Below are 6,289 nucleotides of genomic sequence, written 5' to 3'. Positions count from 1 at the left end.
ATCATATTCTCATTTTAATTTTCTTCTTCATGCCTAGGAAGTCCCATGATCCAAAATGATCTTAGTCCATTTGTTTGTTTGTGGGCTGGAGACTGAACCCAGGGCCTCATGCATGCTAGGAGAGCATTCTACCACTGAGCTAATCTCAGTCACATTTTACTCAGGTTATTTTCTGTTCCCAGCCAGAACAAAGCTCCAGGAAAACAAGGCTCTTATATTAATCATTATTGTTTCCCCAAGGCCAGAAATGCTGCTGACTGTAATAAAAACTTAAAAAATATTTGTTTAGGGATGAAAGAATGTCAGCAGGGTTGCTGGGCCTCCCAGTGCACCCCAGCCCCTACTGAGCAGAAAAGCCAGGTCTGGGCCAGGGTGGCAGGTCTTCCTTTTCTTAGCATCCTCAATTGTTTTCTGCTTTAATGGCCTTAGCCTCCAGGCATACACCTAGGACAAAGGGGTAGAAAGGGGGTCACTAAGAATCTATCTTCTCTAATCTCCCCGGGAATGTTGCCCCTTCCCTCAAACTGCATTCCAGTCTGAGCCTCGGAATGGAAGATTCCCTCTTTCTGCAGAGTGAGCAGGACAGAGAGGCTGTTTAAAGGGTCCAAGGTCAGGTTTCTGCAATTCTTAGTGATCTCCCCATGTCCCCCGTGAGATTTTTCAGGATTCCAATCAACTGTATCAACCATTCTCACAAAAAATAAATAAATAAATAATAAATAAATAAAATAGAAGCAAATCAACATTTCACCCATAGACTGTATTTGGACCTGGCCAGGTATTGATTTATTGATCTGGATTTCAGGATCCGATCTGTGGATCCGCTTTCCTTTTCTGCTTCCTGTTTGGCAACCTTGAATCGGAATTGTCTCATTGCTCCTTGTCAGAGTCACCAAACTACTTTGATTAGCCTCATGCTCCTCTGGGTGTCTTGCTCTGGTGTCAGATGCTGTTGTAAGAGCTTGGAATGCAGCAGGAAGCAGCACAGACACCAGTGCTTTGCCCTGGAGGAGCCTCCATTCTAGAAGCTGGGGGAGGGGTGGAATAACCATACATACACATAAATAGGCGAATCCCATAAGATGTTGGTTGGGGGGCGAGTACACACTTTGGAGAAAAGACAAAGTAGATGGGGGTGAAGAGACTGGGATGAGACAGAAGTTGCAACCAAATTTAGAGTGAAGGGGGCGAGAGTCACCATGGGGATATTTCAAAGCAGAGCATTCCAGGCCAAAAGGACAAGAAGACTGAGGCCTTAAGGCAGGCGGTGACTGGTGCATAAGGAAAAGCAGTGGATGAGCGACAGCCGCAGGAGACCAGAGGAGAACCGGGGGCCTTGCAGCCCTTGTAAGTTCCCAGATGTTTCCTCTGCATGGCATGGGACTTGTGGTAGGATACAGAACAGAGGAGGGACAGGGCTCATCTAAAGGGATCACTGGGCTGTGTTGAGAACAGACTAGAGGCACAACAGCCGGAGAGGCCTGTTTCTATCCTGGCAATCTGGGCCGAAAGGGTGGTAGCAACAGGGAAAGCAGTGGAAATGGTGAGATGCTGGATGTACTCTGAAGAGAAGCCACAGGAAGAAACGGATATGGCATTCGAGAGAAAGAAAGGACTCAAAGATGACTCCAAGGTCATTCTCTTCAGCAATGGGAAGGGAAAAGTTTCTATCCATCAAGATGGGGAAGGCAAGGGAAGAGCCTGAGGTATCTACTGGACTTCCAGGTGAGAAGCCCACAGACAGCTGCCACAGTCTGGCTGGGCACAAATGCCGCAGTCTGGCTGGGCACACAATCACGAGCCACCACACAGCTTGTAGATTCAAACAGCAACTCTTTATTCCCGAACTCACACCAGCCGTCTACAATCACGTTCTGGGGAAATCCACGTTCTCTTCCCAAATCCCCCTCCACTGGGCTTCTATCTCCAAAATATACTGTCTGAATCCCGTGAGAACTCAAGGGGAACTCAGGCAGCAGGATACACCCTATTCCCAGCAGGAATAATCTTAAACCTTAAACCTGGAACCTAAACTGGGAACGCCCTAAACAGGATTATCTTAAAACCGGGAACACCCTAATCTGCCTTGGTCCTTGAGCAAGGTCACGTACATTCAATGTCACTGCAACATGGGGTACGCTGGCAAGGAAATTGTCATACCTACTTGGCTAATGGCTCCCAGCATCTCCCCCCTTCTGATTAATTAAACAACAAGCAATGTGGCTTAAGGACCGTGCCTGGTAGGTTGTCCAATTCAACATATGGTTCTTACCCGTCATCGGAAAACTGACCTTTAGGCGTCAGCCTCCTGTCTTAGGTTGATACCACTGCAATTGAATCATACCCGTCACTGACTACCGGTCCAGCATACAGCCATACTTGTGGATAGGTCTATGCACCAGTGGGGGGGTGAGGTTCTTTGCTTCACCTCTGTTGGCCCCCAAATTTGGCCTTGGTGCCAGTGGGGGAGTGAGGTTAATGTGGCTTATGGACCGTGCCTGGTAGGTTGTCCAATTCAACATATGGTTCTTACCCGTCATCGGAAAACTGACCTTTAGGCGTCAGCCTCCTGTCTTAGGTTGATACCACTGCAATTGGATCATACCCGTCACTGACTACCGGTCCAGCATAAGCCATTGGCCCCCAAATTTTAGACCATCACTAGCAGAAGGGAGGAGGATACAGAAATGCCACGACACCAAGCCAATTGACGGCTCCTTGGGAAAAATTGCATCACTGGTGACACCATCAGCAAAGATATGTCAGCACTACCACAATTAACATGGGGTGCGCTGGCAAGGAAATAAAAATTATATCACTGGTTAATCACTGTCGCAGATGTAAGAATGGCCAAGCTGGAGCTCTGGATATCAGCTGTTATGGATTTGCGTCAAATTATCTTCTTTTCGATCTGTAGAAATTGTTTTAGTTAATCTCTCTGGAATCCAAATCGGCTGCTGTTCTCCCTGTGGAAACACACAAACAAAACCCCGACTCCAGACAATCACTGGGTCAGGACCTTTCCATTGTCCTGTTAGAATATCTTTCCAAAGTACCTTAGGCTTATGTACATTTTTTGGATACATGTGTCTTTCCGCAGCACTAAGTCCTTATGAATCCAAATTTTAAAAGTTTAGAGTAAAAAGCATTATTTTAAGTTTATCTTTGGGGGATATATACCCCTTTCCAATTCCCTCTTTTTGCTTTAATAAGTATGTCTGTATCTAATAGTTGTCTTAGCTTTTTGCATTTCTCTATCTGAAATACCTTACTTGACATTTTCATCCATTTTTTATCTTATTTCTATCTTCTAGTTTTTTTTTCCCCTAAGGTTTGTATATTTACCCTTAGTTGCTTATTTTCCTCCTAGTTTTTTTTTTTTCTTCCTATTTTGTGGGTTTAAAATTTTTGTCTTCCTACATTTTTTTATCTTTCTACATCTTTTCTATCTTTTTTTGTTTTTAACTTTCTATACTTCTGTCTTTAAAGTTTTTCACTTTAAATTTTTAATCTTCTTTATCTAAATATCTTTTCTTATTATCTTCCCATTTTTTTAAAGTAATGCCTTTAAGATTAAGCTTCTTTCCTCCATCATGAAGGCATTTTAACCACCTTCAATTTAACCTTTTAAAGCCTTTTAATTATCATCTATACTGTACTTTTAAATGTACTTTTTCACCACCTACAGCTTCACTCTTTTAAACGAGGCTTAGATTTTGTTTAAATCGCTTCAATGTTAGTTTACATGGCTGCCTTTCAACCAAAGGCTTTTTTTTTAACTCCATTGAGAAGCTTTGTCTCAATCTGCCATGTACAAATATCTTTTTCTTCTTTCTTCCTTTCTCAAGCTTTTAAATTAAGTCTAGTTTCCTCAAAATCTTTTTAAATGGCATTTTACAACTTTTTACTTTACCACACAGAGATTATCTCATCTAGAAACATTTTTTTCCTTTAACCTTTTATATTAAAATATATTTCCACATCTTGAATCTTTCTATCTCTTTTTTAACCGTTAACCCTTTTTATAAATTCACATTTTGAAACAACTCTTATAAAATTTCTGATTTAGACAAATTACTCCACTTTAATAAGATGAAAGACTTTCATGTTTTTTATGATACTATAATACTATAATTGAAACCCAACTGAAAATTTTTCTACTCTTTGTATATAAATTACACATGATAGAATCTTAACACTTAGTAACCTTGTTTTAACAAAGACACAGACACAAAGCAATAAACATTTTTCCATTTACCAATTTATGAAAGCACACATAATGTTTAAATATATTACCTTATGGAACTTATTAAGTAAAGAGTACTTGATTTCATATTTAGTGGTTGATATTTTAACACTTTAGCTTTGTAAATTAATCAGATGTCTGTAAAAACCAAGATCTTAGACAAATGTAGTAAACAGAACTAGCCATCTCTTTCTTGTTGAAGAAAAATCCTTCTACAGGATACCATGATGGTCCCATTGGTATACTTAATAACTCGTCTTTAAAAAGCCATGGGCTACATTTTTGTATTGTATCAACATATGCCCTAATTGTTCTTGGTCTCACTGGGGTGCCCCCTTCCTCTAACAATTTATCTTGCTCGGAGGCGAACAACTTCAAACCTTGAATCAACCATTTTCCCCAGTTTGCCTGAGAAAGTTCTAGGAATAGGCAACTTGAAATAAAAACAAAATAAATCAAAACAATAACACATTGTTTTTTGAGTTGGTCACCCATTCTTTCGCTCTTCTTCAGGGGCAAGCAATTTCACTTACCTCCAAGCTTCAGAAGTTCCCCGTACGGGCCACCAAATGCCACAGTCTGGCTGGGCACAAATGCCGCAGTCTGGCTGGGCACACAATCACGAGCCACCACACAGCTTGTAGATTCAAACAGCAACTCTTTATTCCCGAACTCACACCAGCCGTCTACAATCACGTTCTGGGGAAATCCACGTTCTCTTCCCAAATCCCCCTCCACTGGGCTTCTATCTCCAAAATATACTGTCTGAATCCCGTGAGAACTCAAGGGGAACTCAGGCAGCAGGATACACCCTATTCCCAGCAGGAATAATCTTAAACCTTAAACCTGGAACCTAAACTGGGAACGCCCTAAACAGGATTATCTTAAAACCGGGAACACCCTAATCTGCCTTGGTCCTTGAGCAAGGTCACGTACATTCAATGTCACTGCAACATGGGGTACGCTGGCAAGGAAATTGTCATACCTACTTGGCTAATGGCTCCCAGCAGACAGCTGTATACAGAAGTTGCTCAGACATTGCTCAGGCCAGTAGTGCAGCCAGCCTGGTCTCCACCGCTTCCACCCCATGGATTGAACCCATGGTGAATGGAAAATATTCAGGGGTGGCGGGGAAAAAGTGTCTGAACAGAGTCTTGATACCATATCAGGAATCATAAGTAATCTAGAGGGGGCTGGGGCTGTAGCTCAGTGGTAGAGCACTTGCCTGGCTTGTGTGAAGCACTGGGTTCCATCCTCGGCACCACATAAATAAATAAATAAAATAAAGGTACTGAATCCATCTACAATTAAAAATAAAATATTTAGAAAAAAATAAGTAATCTAGAGAGATCTAAATGGAAGAATGTGTGTGGGTTACATGCACATACTACACCTTTTATATAAGGAACTTGAGCTTTGGGGCTTTGGTACCTGTGGATTTGGTTCCTGTCCTGGAACAAATCCCCCATGGATACGGAAGAGGGACAGCTGTACAGATTTGGGAGTTGTTAGCATAAAAAACTTAAAGCCATAAAAGTGAATGAGAGACTGAAAGGATCAGAGAATCGAGAACGCAAGACAGCCCTAGGGTTCTCTAACACTTAGAACAGTGCCAAATAACGAAAATATATTGCAAGGCATATTAATTTTATTTTTGGGGGGAGGAGAGTACCAGGGATTGAACTCAAGGGCACTTGACCACTGAGCCACATCCCCTACTTTGTATTTTATTTAGAGATAGGGTCTCACTGAGTTGCTTAGCACCTCACTAAATTGCTGAGACTGGTTTTAAACTCGTGATCTTCCTGCCTCAGCCTCCAGAGCCTCTGGGATTACAGACGTGCACCACTCTGCCCAGCAAGGCATATTAATTTTAAATTGCCTAGTAGCCACACATTTAAATGTAAAAAGAAGCAGGTGAAATTAATTTAAAGTCTATTTTATTTAATCAAAAATACCCAAAATGTTATCATTTCATCATACGAACTTTTCTTTGAACCCAGGGGTGCTTTGCCATGGAGCTACATCCCCAGCCCTTATTAT

General features: G+C 41.7%; 1 long non-coding RNA gene across 1 annotated transcript; it reads right to left on the bottom strand.

Annotated features, from left to right (window-relative positions):
- Positions 1-1,813: 1,813 nt before the first annotated feature.
- LOC131424968 (uncharacterized) lies at positions 1,814-5,248 on the bottom strand. The gene is made up of 2 exons (XR_009228678.1): positions 4,780-5,248; positions 1,814-2,966 (listed from the first exon to the last, which is right to left on the bottom strand). It is a non-coding gene; the product is annotated as an uncharacterized LOC131424968 (long non-coding RNA).
- Positions 5,249-6,289: the final 1,041 nt, after the last annotated feature.

This window comes from Marmota monax, unplaced genomic scaffold (assembly GCF_021218885.2).
Source record: "Marmota monax isolate L192 unplaced genomic scaffold, Marmota_monax_Labrador192_F-V1.1 WCK01_AAM20220418_F8-fsc00099, whole genome shotgun sequence".
Classification (NCBI taxonomy): Eukaryota; Metazoa; Chordata; class Mammalia; order Rodentia; family Sciuridae; genus Marmota; species Marmota monax.
This window is presented reverse-complemented; position numbering and strand designations above follow the sequence as displayed.